We start from the raw sequence: 18,613 nt of genomic DNA, 5'->3' as shown, positions 1-18,613 counted from the left end.
AGGTAGGAATATTCCTACTCTGTAGAGTTTATCCTTGTGATTTATTAATAGTCATCGCAAATGCTGGCATCACGGGAAACTGTCTTCGAATTAATTTAAATGGGAGGCTACTGTCAGATGGGGACAAATCAATTCTTGGTATCAGAACAACCTTTCCTTCTGCAGATCCTATTAATACTTCAGCTTTGATAATGTTAGGTCGCAATCTTTTGATAATAAATCTGGTACCATTACAAAGACCTTGTCTCTGTCTCTCTTTGTTTTTCTCAGCAGTCTTCCAGGCCTCCCTGCCTCCCTCTCTTCCTCTTCCTCTTTCCCCGGCTGGGAGGGGGCGGGGCTAGTGGGGACAGCTCTACCCTCTGCCTGCCCTGGGGCCTCATTTTGAGAGAGGCTCTGAGAGCAAGCTGGGAGGGAGGGAAAGAAAGGGAGAAAAGGCTGTGAGCTGGTGGGCGCTGTGTGTGTCTGTGTGTGTGTGCGGTTGTGAGTGTGAGTGCCAGCTCTGCCTCCCCATCCCTGCTGCCACAAGTCTCCACCCACCAGAGTCTGCTGCACATGCAGTCTGGGCATTAGGTTGAGCCTTTGGTCATTTTGGATGTTATGGACCCTGGCTCTTTATATACACTGAGTGGCCAGATTATTATGATCTCTGAACACATAATAATCTGGCCACTCAGTGTATATCCTATATAATAAAAGGCTAATATGCAAATTGTCCCCTCAACCAGAAGTTCAACCAGCAAGCAGGCTGGCCAACTGCCCATGTACCCTCCCCCTGGCCAGGCTGGCCGGACCCCACCCATGCACGAATTCATGCACTGGGCTTCTAATATATATATATACACACTAAGTGGCCAGATTATTATGTGTACAGAGATCAAAATAACCTGGCCACTCAGTGTATGTAGACTAAGGGCCCAGTGCACGAATTCATGCACCTTGAAAGGAAGTGTGGGCCATGAGGCTGCGGTAGGCACAGGGGAGGGTCTCGGCCCATCCTCTGTGCCCCTGCCCAGCCCCTCCCTCCATGGCCCTGGTCCCCTGTCTGCTGGCAGCCCAGCTCTCACTGCCACTCCCACGCACAGGTGCAAGCTCCAGCCAGGACCGCAGTGTGCGGGAGCAAAGAATTTTCAGTAACCACCAGAGGTTGATGACAGCAACCAGTGCCTTGCCTTGGTCTGGTGCCCTCCCCCGTTCACCTGCCCCACCATCTTGCCTGGTCAACGCCCATCATGTTCTGCACACGCCCCCTGGTGGTCAGCACACATCACAGTGACTGGTTGTTTGGTTGTTCCACTGTTCAGTGTATTTGCATATTAGCCTTTTATTATATAGGATAAGCATAACCCATGGGCACAGACAATAGTGTGGTCAAGGCCTGGGGGGCAGTGGGAGTGGAGGGGGTTATAGGGGGGAAAAAGGGAGACACCTGTAATACTTTCAACAATAAGATACATTAAAAAAAACATATTAACAGAGAATAGATTTCTTTTGAATAATGAATAGAAGACATTGTAACAGTTGTGACTATTCACACATGTCTCCATAATGCTAAGGAGAACAAATGATATTCATGGGAATATTCTTTTTAAAAAAAATATATTTTATTGATTTTTTACAGAGAGGAAGGGAGAAGGATAGTTGGAAACATCCGATGAGAGAGAGACATCGATAAGCTGCCTCCTGCACATCTCCTAATGGGGATGTGCCCACAACCAAGGTACATGCCCTTGACCGGAATCGAACCTGGGACCTTTCTGTCCACAGGCCGACGCTCTATCCACTGAGCCAAACCGGTGAGGGCGGAACATTCTTTAAAAAAAATATTTTTATTGATTTCAGAGAGGAAGAGAGAGGGAGATAGAAACACCAATGATGAGAGAGAATCATTGATTTGGCTACCTCCTGCATGTGCCTTACTGGGGATTGAGTCCACAACCTGGGCATGTGTCCTGACTGGGAATTGAACTGTGACCTCCTGGTTCACAGGTCAACGCTCAACCACTGAGCTATATGCTAGCTGGGTGGGAACATTGTTAATTTAATACCTAATCAAATCAGGTTTTTAAAAGTAGCTTATGATATAGAATTTTATTTATCTTTTTATAGCTGCAAGAAGGGACATGTCTGTCTCAGACTCAGTTAATTATTAAGACTTTCATTTTTAAGGTCAGGTTCCACAGTTCATTAGTTATAATATAAGCAGGCCTCTAGAACAGAATTTTATTGGCAGAAATGGAGAAAGGGATAAAAATGTTTAATAGCAATAAAGTAAGGAGGATATAATTTTTCTTTCATATTATTAAATGCCTTATTTTCTTATAATTTCCATCTCAAAAGACCTTGAAATCTCAGAGAAGACCAATGGTTTATTCTTGGTTTAAAGTGGTAGAATAGGAGCATTCTGGATTAATAGCATTCCAGACAGGAAATACTTAGGCATTTTATACATCTCAATATTTGTCAACAATGAAGTTAGCTGACTAAAGAATTATTTATAAATATATAAATACTAGAGGCCTGGTGCATGAAAATTCATGCACTGGGGCAGGGGGGGGGGAGGCAGTCCCTCAGCCTGTCCTGCCCCCTCTCACAGTCTGTGAGTCCTCAGGGAACCAGGAATAAATTGGTCCCCGGGGGAAGTGGGCCAAAGCCACAGTTTGGCCTCCCTCTGTAGGAGGTGACCGGGCCGATCAGGGGAAGGTGCCGCCTCCATCACCCCACTGCTGCTGCCACTGCCAGCCCTCACAGCCAACACAGTTGCTGGCCCTCCTCTGCCCTCGCAGCTGCTGCGGCTTTGTCCAGAAGGACCTCCCAAAGACATCCAGTCTATCAGGTCTAATTAGCATATTACCCTTTAATTAGTATAGATAGCCTACATTTTCTGGGCTATAATTCTGTATAGGTATATTTCTCAGACTGCATATGGAATATTGAGTTTAAGTATACTTAGAATTAAGATACCTAGGAATAAACTTAACTAAGGAGGTAAAATACCTATACGCGGAAAACTACAGGACACTGAAAAAAGAGATAGAGGAAGATGTAAACAGATGCAAGAACATACTGTGTTCATGGATTGATAGAATCAACATCATTAAAATGTCCATACTACCCAAAGCAATCTATAGATTCAATGCACTCCACATTAAAATACCAACGGCATATTTCGCAGACCTAGAACAAACTTTCCAAAAATTCATCTGGAATAAAAAAAGACCCTGAATCGCTGCAGCAATCCTGAGAAAGAAGAACAAAGTAAGTGGGATCTCAATATGAGATATCGAGCTGTATTACAAAACTACTGTTCTCGAAACAGCCTGGTACTGGCACAAGAGCAGACATATAGATCAATGGAATAGAATAGAGAACCCAGAAATCCACCCAAACCACTATGCTCAATTAATATTCAACAAAGGAGGCATGAACATACAATGGAGTCAAGACAGTCTCTTCAATAAATGGTATTGGGAAAATTGGACAGATACATGCAAAAAAATGAAACTAGACCACCAACTTAAACCATACACAAAAATGGATCAAGGACTTAAACATAAGATGGGAAACCATAAAAATACTAGAGGAATCCACAGGCAGAGAAATCTCAGACATAGGCCGAAAGAACTTCTTCACTGATACTGCTCCTAGGGCAATGAAAACTAAAGAGAAAATAAACAAATGGGACTACATCAAAATAAAAGGCTTTTGCACAGCAAAGGAGACCATCAACAAAACAACAAGAAAGCCCACTGCATGGGAGAATATATTTGCCAACGTTATCACCAATAAGGGCTTAATCTCCAACATCTACATGGAACTCATACAACTTAACAAAAGGAAGATAAACAACCCAATCAAAAAATGGGCAATGGACCTAAATAGATACTTTTCAAAAGGAGACAAAAGGAAGGCCAAGAGACATATGAAAACATGCTCAAAGTCACTAATCATCAGAGAGATGCAAATCAAAACGACAATGAGGTGCCATCTCACACCTGTCAGAATGGCTATCATCAACAAATCAACAAACGACAAGTGCTGGCAAGGATGCGGAGAAAAAGTATACTTAGAAATATTTAATTAGGCATAAACAAGACAGGTGGTGGGGAGAAGGGGACATGCCAGCTGTCCTCACCTATCAGAGGGACTGTGCTTACTCTGTGATGCTCCAGAGAGCACATGAGGGGGGGACCCTTTAACCATAAGGAAAAAATTGACATGTGAAGGTGTTTAACCCATGGCTGACTGATTACCTGTCCTATTTTAAAAAGTGATTTATTTATTGAATTTGGGATTGGAAACCATCCATCTTTATTAACCCAACATTTTATTTTAAAAAGTTTTACAATTTCAAAATTTGAAAAATCGGGACAATGAACACCTCTATGTTCTTCACCAAATGTATCAATTAAAATTTTTTGTCACATTTACTCTCTCTCTCTCTCTCTCTCTCTCTCTCTCTTTCACACACACACACACACACACACACACACACACACACACACACTTTTGATGAGCTATATGAAAGGAAGTTTCAAATTTCATAAAATTCATCCTTAACTTCTTCAGCAATTATCTCCTAAGAACAGAGACATTTCCTAACTGTTACTATCCATCATTAAGATACCGTGTTTCGAGGAGAAACCAAGATGGCAACATAGGTAAGCACCTAAACTGCTGCCACGCACAACAATTTCAAAACTACAACTAAAAGACAGAACGGACACCATCCAGAACCACAGGAAAGCTGGCTGAGTGAAAATTCTACAACTAGAAGGAAAGAGAAAAGCTCGCAGAGAATTGGAGGTACGGCAAAGGGTCTTTGTGCGCGCAGAGAGGAAGGGCGGCTGAGAGCCTGGCTGACTTGCTCTGGCGGAAGGGGGAAGGAAGCCCCCGACCGCACTGAACCCCAGTCCTGACTGCACTGAACCCCAGTTCCGGGCAAGCCCCTGGGGACCCACGCTCTTGTGGGGGGAGTCTGGACTCTCGGGAGGAGACTCGGGAGCTGGAGAAGGCAGAAGTCTGAAGGCGCACGCGTGCGTGCAAGGGCAAGGCTGACGCGAAGCCAAGACTGAGACTCCACTCCATCCAAGCTGAGCACAGAGGCTATTGCAATTTGGCAAGTCTAATCCTATAAGGCTGTCTTCAGCACCGAACTTCTCCCAGCATAGACACAGTTGATCCTTACAGCCAACTGGCCTGGAGGTCAATTCTTCCCAGTGATACCAACAACAATCAAGACTTAATTACAACAAGGCTGTACACACAGTCCACAAAGGGGTGCACCAAGAGTGTCCACCTCAGGTTAACTGGGGAGGCAGACCCACTGGGACATATTGGAAACCTAGCACACAAATCTACCTTACCAACTCAGGGAAGCAGTGAAAATGAGGCATCAAAGAATCAGATCACAAATGAAAGAAATGGAGGAAAACAAACGACTGGATATAGAATTCAAAACCACGGTTATAAGGCTTTTCAAGAATATCCTAGAAAAAGCCGATAAATATAACGAGACCCTCGAAGATATGAAAAAGGACCAACTAGAAATTAAACATACAATGACTGAAATAAAAAATATTTTACAGAGACCCAAAAACAGACTAGAGGAACACAAAAATCAAGTCAAAGAATTGAAATACAAAGAAGCAAAAAACACTCAACCGAAAAAGCAAAAAGCAAAAAAAAAAAAAATCCAAAAAGTTGAAGATAGTATAAGAAGACTCTGGGACAACTTCATGCGTACCAACATCAGAATTATGGGGGTGCCAGAAGAAGAGAGAGAGCAAGATACTGAAAACCTATTTGAAGAAATAATGACCAAAAACTTCCCCCACCTGGTGAAAGAAATAGACTTACAAGTCCAGGAAGCGCACAGAACCCCAAACAAAAGGAATCCAAAGAGGACCACACCAAGACACATCATACTTAAAATGCCAAGAGCAAAAGACAAAGAGAGAATATTAAAAGCAGCAAGAGAAAAACAGTTAATTACCTACAAGGGAGCACCCATACGACTGTCAGCTGATTTCTCAACAGAAACTATGCAGGCCAGACGGGAGTGGCAAGAAATTTTCAATGTGATGAATAGCAAGAACCTACAACCAAGATTACTCTACCCAGCAAAGCTATCATTCAGAATTGAAGGGCAGATAAAGAGCTTCACAGATAAGAAAAAGCTGAAGGAGTTCATCACCACCAAACCAGTATTATATGAAATGCTGAAAGGTATTCTTAAAGAAGAGGAAGAAGAAAAAAGTAAAGATAAAAATTATGAACAACAAATACATATCTATCAACAAGTGAACCTAAAAATCAAGTGAATTAAAAACCTGAGGAACAGAATAATCTGGTGAATCAGGGGAATAAAAAGGGAGTGGACTGATAATTCTCAGGGGGAAATTGGTATGGGGGGTTCATGAAGAGACTGGACAAAAATCATACACCTATGGATGAGGACAGTGTGGGGGAGGTAAGGCAGAAGGTGGGGTGGGAACAGGGTGGAGGGGAGCTATGGGGGAAAAATGTAGAAACAATTGTAATAATCTGAATAAAGATTTATTAAAAAAAAAAAGATACCCTGTTTCCCCGAAAATAAGACAGTGTCTTATATTAATTTTTGCTCCCAAAGACGCGCTAGGTCTTATTTTCAGGGGATGTCTTATTTTTCCATGAAGAAGAATATGGTACACATTTATTGTTAAATGAAAATAAAGGAAATTTATTACCTGTATACGGTACGGTAGTACAGTAGTTGTCAACACAAACCAGACAAACTGTGAATCCTACAGTATCAAGAATTTACTCATTTATTCAATGACAATCATGTCATCATCTTCTGGAACATCATCATAACAATCCAATTCCTGAATTTCCTGGTGAATTTCTTGTGACTCCATTTCTTTCAGAATCAGTGGACCAAATCTCTCATGTTTAGCAATAGCACTGTCTTTAAATGAGTACTTCTTGTCAAGGTAGCCTGCTCGCAGTGCATTTGCAATGCAACTGTCAGTGATTTTCTCCCATGCATTCTTCACCCAAGTCACAACTTCTTGCAGTTTAGGTTTCACAAAGTTTCCACGCTGATTTCTCTCCATTCTATTTTCAATGTAGTCATTAATTTCCATGCGCAAATTGTCTTTGAATGGTTTGTTTATTGCAATATCAAGAGTCTGGAGATAGGCCGTCATTCCTGCGGGAATCATTATCTGATCCATTTTTCTTTCGTGAAGAAATGTCTTCATGTCTTTAGTGCGGTGAGTGCTGGCTGCATCCCAGACTAGCAGACCTCTTTGGCTCCCTCGCATAACAAGCGGCAGCATTAAATCGACCCACTTCCTTATAACTGCTTGTGTGGCCCAGGCTTTTTCAGTTTCAAGAATAAAAATGCCCAAAACACGTTCAATCTTTTCCTTCTTGCCCTTAGAAATGATTAAAGGTGGGATTTTAGTGCCATCCAGACGAATTGCCAAAATACAGGAAACACGTGCACTTTTGTAAGCAGTGGAGGGAATGTACGCTAAGGAGGCACCCCACTGTTCAATTGTTGTTTGAGATGATTGGCCCATAAACACTGCAGTTTCATCCATAGCAATCATGTTGGAAAGATTGTATTTAGAGAAGTCAGCATCATCAATAAAGGACTTGAATGCAAGTGCTTGCTTAGTAACTTGAGTATCTTCCAACCTAAACAATGTTGTAGATCTTCTTAAAGACAGTTCACTTCGCTGAAGGAAATTATCCAGCCAGTGTTGTGATGCTTTGAAGTCTTCGGGGGCTATGTCAAACTGTGGTGCCATTGCAAGGGCAAATTCTTGAATCTGAGCCCTATTCACAACCAAAGCCTTTGCTCTCCTGTCAACAACCCATTCACAGATCAGGTCTTCCAACTTGGAAAATAATGGTTGCCGACCTGATCCACACTTGCGCTTTTTAGCATTTCCCTTGTTAAATGAGGTTACCATACTCTGCTCACCATTTTCGGACCAATCAGATACTCAACATCTTCCCTGTGCAGAAAGCAATAAGATTTTGGCCCCAAGAGTCTTCCACTATTCCTTTCTTATACTCCACAGAGTAGCTTTTTCTTTTTGCACTCATTTCTAGGGGTGAAAAAAAAGGAATTGGGGTATCAAGGTGGGGGGAGGGGGATCACTCAAAATGACACAGGGGGGATCAGAGGGGGGGACCAAAATGGCACAGGAGAATCAGGGGGGGATTACCATTTTAGTAACCCCTTTTGATCCTTCTGTGTCATTTTGATTGCCCCCTCTGATCCTCCTGTGTCATTTTAAGTGATCCCCCTCCCCCCACCCCTGTGCCACTGAACACCTTCACCAGACATCCCCCCTACCCCTTTATAAGACATTTACCTCCTGGGGCCTGCCTGGGGACTGTCACTGGGCTTGCTGGGGCCTGGATCTGGGCTGGAGCAGGGTCTGCCACTGACTGAGAACCTTCAGTCATCATGAAGGCGGCCGCGAGCATCAGGTAGTGTCACCAGAGACAGACCAGCACTCACCACCTTCGCCGCGTCCCGTCCGCTCTAATCCTCCTGTTCTTCTACACGCATCTGCGAAAGTCTCCTCCTCTCTCCTGCCCCGCGCTCACCGCTCACTCTGACCTCCGCTCCGCCTCCACACAGCAGTGACGTCAGGACTCTGCGTAACGTCACTGGTTGCTAGACGCCAGTTGGGGCGGCCCTAGCGACCAGTTTATGGTAAATTAATTTTCATTCTGAGACAGAACCTGGGGGCCTTATTTTCGGGGGATGCCTTATATTTCACTCAGAAGGAAACCTGTAAATAGGTCTTATTTTCGGAGGATGTCTTATTTTCGGGGAAACACGGTAATAATATTACATTTTATGAATCTTCAAGATATTTCTGACTTGCTTATAAAAAATATCATAAGTAATGTCTGTTTTTCCTGTAACACAGGATTCATTAACTGAGATTAATAAATTTGGCCCTGCCTACCTCATAAGGCTCATTGTTGGGAGGCCTGCTATCTTCAGGGGACTCAAAGATTGTAAAAAATGGCCTTGCCCTCAAGAAGAGAGGCCAAGTGAAACATTTGGACTATCAGACAAAATAATGCACATAAAGTACTTTTTAAAACATCAACTATCTTATATAATAAAAGGCTAATATGCAACTCGACAGAACGCCGGAATGACCGGTTGCTATGACGTGCACTGACCACCAGGGGGCATATGCTCAACGCAGGAGCTGCCCCCTGGTGTTCAGTGCACTCCCAGGGGGGGAGTGCCACTCAGCCAGAAGTCCTGAGCTGGGCTCATTGCTGGTGAGCACAGGGGCCATGGCAGGAGCCTCTCCTGCCTCTGTGGCAGTGCTAAGGATGTCCGACTGAGGCTTAGGCCCCTAAGGCTCATCCCCCGAGGGCTTCTGGACATCCCCCGAGGGCTTCTGGACTGTGAGAGGGCACGAATGTTGTGCACAAGGCCTCTAGTGATGTTAATAAAAGTTGTTACTCTCTCCCTGCATTCCTTTTCTCTAAGAAAATAGGATCTAAGAGATGGAAAAATGTTAAATAAAAAATCACCAGAGGGCGCTATAGTAGCATTTAGAAAACAGTGACAGTCTAAGACAAGCATGTCAAACTCAAAGGCTAACACAGGCCAAATAAACAAAGTTTAAGTTTATGTGAGCTGCAAAATAACAAAAGCTTCAATTTTCATAGAAACACAGGTTTCTTTCAATACAGACATGCTGAATAAAAGGGCTGAAATAAGTAATCATTAACATAAAATAATAGAACATTTTATTTTATTTTATTTTATTTATTTTTTTAATAAATCTTTATTTTTCAGATTATTACAGTTGTTCCTCCTTTTCCCCCCCATAGCTCCCCTCCACCCAGTTTTCACCCCACCCCATGCCCTTACCCCCCCCCCCCCCCGCCACTGTCATCATCCATAGGTGTACGATTTTTGTCCAGTCTCTTCCTGCACCCCCCACACCCCTTTCCCCCTGAGGATTGTCAGTCAGTCCACTCCCTTTCTATGCCCCTGATTCTATTATATTCACCAGTTTATTCTGTTCATCAGATTTTTTATTCACTTGATTTTTAGATTCACTTGTTGATAGATATGTATTTGTTGTTCATAATTTTTACCTTTACCTTTTTCTTCTTCTTCCTCTTCTTAAAGAATACCTTTCAGCATTTCATATAATACTGGTTTGGTGTTGATGAACTCCTTTAGCTTTTTCTTATCTGTGAAGCTCTTTATCTGCCCTTCAATTCTGAATGATAGCTTTGCCGGGTAGAGTAATCTTGGTTGTAGGTTCTTGCTATTCATCACTTTGAATATTTCTTACCACTCCCACCTGGCCTGCATAGTTCCTGTTGAGAAATCAGCTGACAGTCGTATGGGTGCTCCCTTGTAGGTAACTAACTGTTTTTCTCTTGCTGCTTTTAAGATTCTCTCTTTGTCTTTTGCTCTTGGCATTTTAAGTATGATGTGTCTTGGTGTGGTCCTCTTTGGATTCCTTTTGTTTGGGGTTCTGTGCGCTTCCTGGACTTGTAAGTCTATTTCTTTCACAAGGTGGGGGAAGTTTTCAGTCATTATTTCTTCAAATAGGTTTTCAGTATCTTGCTCTCTCTCTTCTTCTGGCACTCCCATAATTCAGATGTTGGTACGCTTGAAGTTGTTCCAGAGGCTCCTTACACTATCTTCATATTTTTGTATTCTTTTTTCTTTTCCAGTTGAGTGTTTTTTGCTTCTTTGTATTTAAAATCTTTGACTTGATTCTTGCGACCCTCTAGTCTGCTGTTAGATCTCTTTATATTATTCTTTATTTCAGTCAATGTATGCTTAATTTCTAGTTGGTCCTTTTTCATATCCTCGAGGGTCTCACTAAATTTATCAGCGGTTTCTAGAAAATTCTTGAAAAACCTTATAACCGTGGTTTTGAACTCTATATCCTCCATTTCTTTAATTTGTGTCCTGTTTCTTTGTCTCTGCATTTTGTCTGCTTCCCTGTGTTGATAGAGTGGCTTTGGTGCTAGGTGTCCTATAGGGCCCAGTGGTTCAGCCTCCCCAGTTACCTGAGGTGGACACTCTTGGTGCACTCCTTTGTGGACAGTCTTGTTGTAGTTAAGCCTTGATTGTTGTTGGTATCACTGGGAGGAATTGACCTCCAGGCCTATTGGCTGTGAGGATCAGCTGTGTCTATTATGGGAGAACTTCTGTGCTGGAGACACTCTTATGAGGCAAGACTTGCTTCAGTGGGGCTTTGGTGTTCACTGAGTCTGCCCTCTGAGTGTGTCCCTTATGGATCTGAGGAGTTGTAATCTGGATGGTCCCACTCTGACCCTTGGGTACACTGGCTCTTGGGTCTCCAAGGAGGTGCTAATTTAGCCTCTACCTGAGGCCACCCAGCAGGAGCTACGGAGAGATCTGCAGATTCCTCTTCTTTGTTTGGGTTTTGGAGGTGCCCCGATGAGGCCCAGCTGTGAAGCAATGCAAGCTGCTGTGGGACCTTGGGCCTTTTTTTGGATGTTCTGCATCTCTCTGACTCAGCTTCAGTTTGTTAGGTAATTTTAGATTTCAAAGGACCAGGCCATTCATATGCAAAAGCCTCTGCACAGAGCTTGGGTGGGGCAGGGTCTCAGGGCAGAGCAAACAGCAATGGCTTCCTGTCAGCCCTGCCCTAAGAGGCCCCTGGGTCTCAGTGTCCCGTAGTAATCGCTGCAAGCACCTCTGAGAGAAAGCCGCCCTGGAGTTCCGCTCGATGCCAGACAGTCCAGTTTCTCCCCATATGAGTCTGGGTCCCCAGAGTCCTGCCCGGAACTGGAGTTCAGAGCAGTCGGGAGCTTGTGTCTCCCTGCGGATTGAAAAAGCCAGCCGTGTACTCAGTTGCCAGCCCTTTCTGTGTGTGTGCGCCTCCGTACCTCTGCACTTTACTTCTGCAGCTCCTCTGAGTCTCAGTGTGATTTTCTCTTCCCTTCTAGTTGTAGAATTTCCACTCAGCCAGCCTTCCTGTGGTTCTGGATGATGTCCGTTTTGTCTTTTAGTTGTAGTTTTGAAGTGGTTGTGTGAGGCAGCAAGTTCAGGTGTTTACCTATGCTGTCATCTTGGTTTCTCCTGATTTTCAATAGAACATTTTAATAAAAATTTTTTTTCTTGAACATTAACTTACCAGACACTGAATAACTGCACAAATTATAATAAGTGTAACGCAAATAAACCTGTTTTTCTTGTTCTCTGAAAGCAAAATATTTCCTGTTGCACACACCAAACAAGTCAGTACAAGATTAAAGACGTGGCAATCGCCGGAGGATAACTGGTTAGCCAGAGATGGGTAAGATTCCTCAGGGAAGGAACAACCTAAGACAGGCACAGTCACAGAGGGGCCATCAGGAGAGAACTTGGGGATCAACAGAGGTGGGGCACAGACCCTCACCCCCCCAACCTTGCAGGGGCCTGAACCCTCACCCCGTCTGAGGGAGGTCTCCTGCCCCCATGGCTGCTTTGCTTCCCACGCCCAGCTCAGATCGGGACACAGGTGACAGACAGTGACATGGCCCAGCTCAGATTGGGACCCAGGTAACAGACAGAGACTTGGCCGACAGCAGCTGCCCTATATCTAAATCCAGCCTAGCACCAGGAATGCTCAGGGCCTACTCAAGAATGCAAATAATCCTTTCCACTAATATTTACAGGGTAAATTAAGATTGTTGGTAGAGTATTAAATTTGACAGTAAAATAATAATCGAGTTTTCAGATTAATTTAAATAGGCTAATTGAAATAAGTGAATATTCAAGAAAATGTAATTGTACTGGACAAAAAGCTGTTCCTAATGTGGTAACTAAAATTTCTATTGGTAGTTCATCTCATGGTAAAATTCCTGAACATGCAATGAAACTAAAGCAGTCATATTTTTGTCAAAAAATTAAAATTTAAAGTCATCAAGACTGCATTATAAAAGTTACAAAAGCCTCCATTAATCAAAAAAGTGGGGATAGAAGGGTAATATCATGTAAGGAAAAATATCCTATAAGTAAATTACATCTAGAAAACTTTTACTTTACAAAATTAGTTTTCATTTGTAATGCTAACAGCAAGACACCCATGAAAAACACACATGGTGTCTAAATAAGACAAAGGAAAATAGTTTGGGCAAAAATAAAAAGGATCCCAAATCAATTATATAGAAAAGATTCCTTTATTAACTTTTGGTCGAGAATATGTATATTTTCAGAAAACAACTCCAAGACCATGTGGATTCCTGCAAGAGAGAGGAATTGACAGGTCTGCTCCAATCACGAAGACAAGAGGAGAAACAGTCCAGAGATGTAAGACGCTGACGACACCTTGCCACGCTAGCAGTCAGCAGCTGTGTGTCGCAGCAGGTTTCCTAGGACCAAACCAGAGAGGGTCGGACCTGCATTGCCACCATGTGCCCACCATCCAGATATCATTGCTGACATGTACACATAAGGAACTGTTTGACATTGAAATGGGGACTCAGAACTGTTGGACATGGAAATTGGGACTCAAACAGTTTTTGTTATTATATGTTTATTTCTAGTCTGCAGAGGCAAGGTTTTTTAAAGGAATGAAATGGGGAAAAAAATAGATACAGAGGCAAAGAATCATTGAACAGACTGTCAAACTACAGTGGGAAGGCAGAGGAGGTTGCGGGGGTGGGGGGGTGCGGGCTGTAAGAGATCAACCGAAGGACTTGTACACATGCATATAAGCATAACCAATGGATAAAAAACACTGGGGGGAAGGGGCAGGTAAAGGCATGTACTGGGGGAAGGGGAGGCCGGGGGAAGGTCAATGGGGAAGAAAAAAAAAAAAGGAGACATATGTACTACTATTTGTAATACTTCAAACAATTAAAAAAAAAAAAAAAAGACGTGGCAATTGGCTGCTAAAATATTCACTGCTAGTATTAGTGGAGAGAAATGGTGCCCCTGCGTGTAAGGTGTGTAAGGGAAATGAATGCAACCCAATTATAGTAATCAGTCATTAGTGAACATTGTAGTTTGTTATTAATAATTATATATAACAGGATATTGTAAAAATTAAGTGACAAAATTTTTATTAAAATGTTTCTTACATACTGTTATATTGGCTGGGTCACAAAAATATTCGTTGTGGGCTGCATGTGGCCCATGGGCCCCAAGTTTGATATGGTTGGTCTAAGATGTTTGAAGAGACAGTTAATATATCTTATAGCTGCATATTTTTTCTTCTTAGAAGAATATATTGTGATTTTATTGTCTTCTAAAGTAAATATTGTCCACCCTAGTAACTGGCATTCTTAAAGATGTGTAATGATGTCAGACCAAATAAAGCATAAAAAAAAAAAAAAAAAAAAGAAAGATCTACATATTTTATGTTAGAGAAACCAACCCTTTAAGTTAACTTATTTTTCCCCCCTTGGAAGGGGTCAAGTCTCATTCAAATTCTGTGAACACACCATGTGTTAAAAGCTCCTTAAAAGATACTCAGAGCCAAAGGAGATCAGGGAGGGAAAACAGCTTGTAGCTGCCAGGATCTGAAAAGGAGGTGGGTTTTAAAGTGGACCTGGGGAAGATGGAGGAAGCCAAGCAGAGAAGGCGAAGGGATTAGGGGGAAGAACATAAACTGATGTAGGGAATAGCATGAGAAAGGCCACCCATCTTTGGGATGGGTTCCATTCACTTTAATGTTAACAAAGGAAGCATTTACAAGTGGATTAACTCCTTCCATTCCTAATGAAAGAGGATCTTAAATGAGCAGGAATGTAAATTTCTACTATAAGATATTACTACCTGTTAACATTGAACAGCACCAGATGTTAGACCTCTAAGAAAGAATTCAGAGCCAAGACTCAAATACAAACAGAAGTTTATTTAGAAACTAGAGGCCCGGTGCATGATATTCATGCATGTGTGTGTCCCTTAGCCCAGCCTGCACCCTCTCCAATCTGGGACCTCTCTCACAGGACTGCTGGCTCCCAATTGCTCGCCTACCTGCCTTCCTGATTGCCCCTAACCACTTCTGCCTGCCAGCCTGATCACCCCTAACCACTCATCTGCCAGCCTGATTGATGCCTAACTGCTCCCCTGCCAGCCTGTTTGCCCCTAACTGCCTTCCCCTGCAGGCCTTGTCACCCCTAACTGCCCTCCCCTGCTGGCCTGGTCCCCCCCAACTGCTCTCCCCTGCAGGCCTGGGTCCCCCTCAACTGCCCTTCACTGCAGGCCCAGTCACCCCCAACTTCCCTCCTCTGCCAGCCTGGTCACCCCTAACTGCCCTCCCCTGAAGGCTTGATCACCCCCAACTGCCCTTCCCTGCTGGCCATCTTGTGGTGGCCATCTTGTGTCCACATGGGGGCAGCCATCTTTGACCACATAGGGGCAGCCATCTTGTGTGTTGGAGTGATGGTAAATTTGCATATTACTCTTTTATTAGATAGGATAGAGGCCTGGTGCACGGGTGGGGACCAGCTGGTTTGCCCTGAAGGGTGTCCCAGATCAGGGTGGGGGTTCCCTTGGGGGGTGGGGCAGCCTGGGCGAGGGGCCTGTGGTGATTTGCAGGCCGGCCACGCCCTCTGGAAGCGGAGGCCCTGGTATCTGGGATTTATTTATCTTCTATAATTGAAACTTTGTAGCCTTGAGCTGAGCCAAGCCTCCTGCTTGCTCTGTGGCTGCAGCCATTTTTGGGGGGGATTTATTTATCTTCTATAATTGAAACTTTGTAGCCTTGAGTGTAGGCCTGGGCCTGCCAGGATGTGTGGAAAGCTTGGCTTCCTCCATTACCAGGGAAATCCAAGCCTCCTGCTCGCTCTGTGGCCACAGCCATCTTGGTTGGGTTAATTTTAATACTTGCTCCTGATTGGCTGGTGGGTGTGGCTTGTGGGTGTAGCGGAGTGATGGTTAATTTGCATATTACTCTTTTATTAGATAGGATTTACAGAGGTAGAAGAAGTGAGTTGTGAATAAGTGAGCCAGCTTGGCTCTGTGGGCTCAGGAAATAAATTACAGAGGCAAAAGAAGGGAACTTTGAGTTTAGAAGAAAGAAAGCAAAGGTATACATTTCTTGAGGAAAAAAAGGAGGAGGAAAGGAGGTATGGGTGTGCTTGAAAGAAAAAGCAAAAGAGAGAGAGAGAGAGAGAGAGAGAGAGAGAGAGAGAAAGGGAGAGAGAACACACTGGGGAAAGAAGAGGGGGAAAGGCATAGGTGTGCTCCAGAGAGAGGGAGCCACACTGGGTCCTTCCTCTGAAGGGCTTTTTTTTCTGGAGGCTTCAGGGGAGGATCTCAATAGAATATTCATCAGCTTTCCAGGTGTTCCCCTCAGGGTCCTGTTCTCCACTGATTGGTCAGCTTCATCCCAGGGGGTCATTAGTTAATGCAGCTGGTGCTGATTTCAGCCATGGCTTAGTCCTGCCTGGCCTTGCTGCTTTTCTGGGCCTAGAGCAGGGGTGGGCAAACTTTTTTTTTTTTTTTAATATATTTTATTGATTTTTTACAGAGAGGAAGGGAGAGGGATAGAGAGTTAGAAACATCGATGAGAGAGAAACATCGATCAGCTGCCTCCTGCACACCTCCCACTGGGGATGTGCCCGCAACCAAGGTACGTGCCCCTGACCGGAATCGAACCTGGGACCCTTCAGTCCGCAGGCTGACGCTCTATCCACCGAGCCAAACCGGTTTCGGCAGGTGGGCAAACTTTTTGACTCGAGGGCCACAATGGGTTCTTAAACTGGACCGGAGGGCCGGAACAAAAGCATGGATAGAGTGTTTGTGTGAACTAATATAAATTCAAAGTAAAGGAGTGGAGGGGAGAGCAAGAGAACCGGATAGAACAGCCGGATCCAGCCCGCGGGCCGTAGTTTGCCCAAGGCTGGCCTAGAGCTTAAACACAGCTGAGGTCTAGATATTATCTCTAGTTGGACCAACTCTCTGTCTCTGTGGTCAACAGACTGGAGGCTTTGTTCCTAAGGTTATTTGATGTGGGCCAGAACCTCATTGTCCTTAAGGCTTAATGCTTAAGGCAGTGGTTGTGTAAGGGCTTGTATGGGAGTCCTATGAGGCTATTCTCCTGCCCCCGGTTCTTCTAAGGGGGTCTACTTCATGACCAGTGATATGCCAGGGGAGGAAAGGTCAGGGAAGGATCTGAACCACATGACCAGTGATATGAAAGGTCAGGGGGTCTAAACCACAAGACCAGTGATATGCTAGGGGAGGAAAGGTCAATGGGGAGCAGAGGGTCCCAGTCCAGTTTTGCCTATTGCTAGGCACCCAGGACTTTCCACCCTGATGACCTTCTGTACCTGGCCTGTTGTTTCTACTCTGCTCCTGTTTGTCCAACTGCCTAGTGTATTATCATCTTCCTCAGGGAAGTTTATCTCCTCTCAGAAGTTAATAAGTGGTAAGTATTTTTTAAAAAACTGGCAGGTTTCATAAATTATGCAAAGCTGAGGAGTAGACTTTGTTACTTGATTCAAATTATTATGTCTTATCCTTAAACTGTTTATGTGGCATCAATGAATGTAATCATTTGAAAACTCTCATTTTGTTTTTCATATAAATCTTACTATCTGTTAAATCTTGTAGCTATAAATATTCTGCTTATATTAGTTTACTAGTGTTGTAAGTACATTGCCTTTTCTCACTTATAGTTGACTATAGAAAATAGATTACTTAGTGCAAATTACAGATCATTAAACTCCAGAAAGCTCTAAACATTATGTCTATACTAGTGACCCAGTGCAGGATTTGTGCACATTGAAAGGAAATTAATTAGAAAGTGGCTGGTAGGGTGGGACTGGGGGAGATGGGCTGGACACGCCCTGGAGCCAACCTCCCACAGTCCCTCCCAGGCATCTGTGGAGTGAGTGGGGTCCTTCCAGCAGGTGGGGTCCCTTGGCCTGGCCTGCAGGGATCGGGCCAAAATGGCTCTCTGACATCCCCCAAGGGGTCCTGGAGTGTGAGAGGGCACTCTGTAAAGTTGCTGTTATACAGGGTGTGAAACACAAATGCAAGTGTGCAGTAAACCAGATTCGGGGCTGACAGTGTCTCAGCAACAACATAACTCATGGCTGAAGGTGGAATCAGGCTGAAGGTGGAATCACGCAGCCCCGTGAGGAATTAGGCTCCCTCCTCTCTGGTTTTGGGGTGCGTCACCAGAGAACTGTCGCTGCCAAGTCACTGCAGCTCGGCAGCTCCTGCATTAAGCGTCTTCCCCCTGCTGGTCAGTGCGCATCATAGTGACCGGTTGGATGGTAGGAGGGACACTTAGCATATTAGCCTTTTATATATATATCTATACTAATAATCTATACTAATAAAAGGTTAATATGCTAATTAGACCAGAGAGACCGGACATCTTCCGGACGTCCTTCCGGACAAAGCCATGGTGGCAGGCCAAGGCAGAGGCAGTTAGGGGCGATCAGGCCAGCAGGGGAGAGCAGTTGGGGGTGATCAGGCTGGTGGGGGGGGTAGTTAAGGGGCGATCAGGCCAGTGGTGGGGGGCAGTTAGGGGGTGACCAGGTCGGCGGGGGGGGGGCAGTTAGGGGGTGATCAGGCCAGTGGGTGGGGCAGTTAGGGGGCAATCGGGCTGGTGGGAGGGGCAGTTAGGGGGTAATTGGGGGGGCA

Source organism: Plecotus auritus (assembly GCF_963455305.1).
Source record: "Plecotus auritus genome assembly, chromosome: 1".
Taxonomy (NCBI): Eukaryota; Metazoa; Chordata; class Mammalia; order Chiroptera; family Vespertilionidae; genus Plecotus; species Plecotus auritus.
This window is presented reverse-complemented; position numbering follows the sequence as displayed.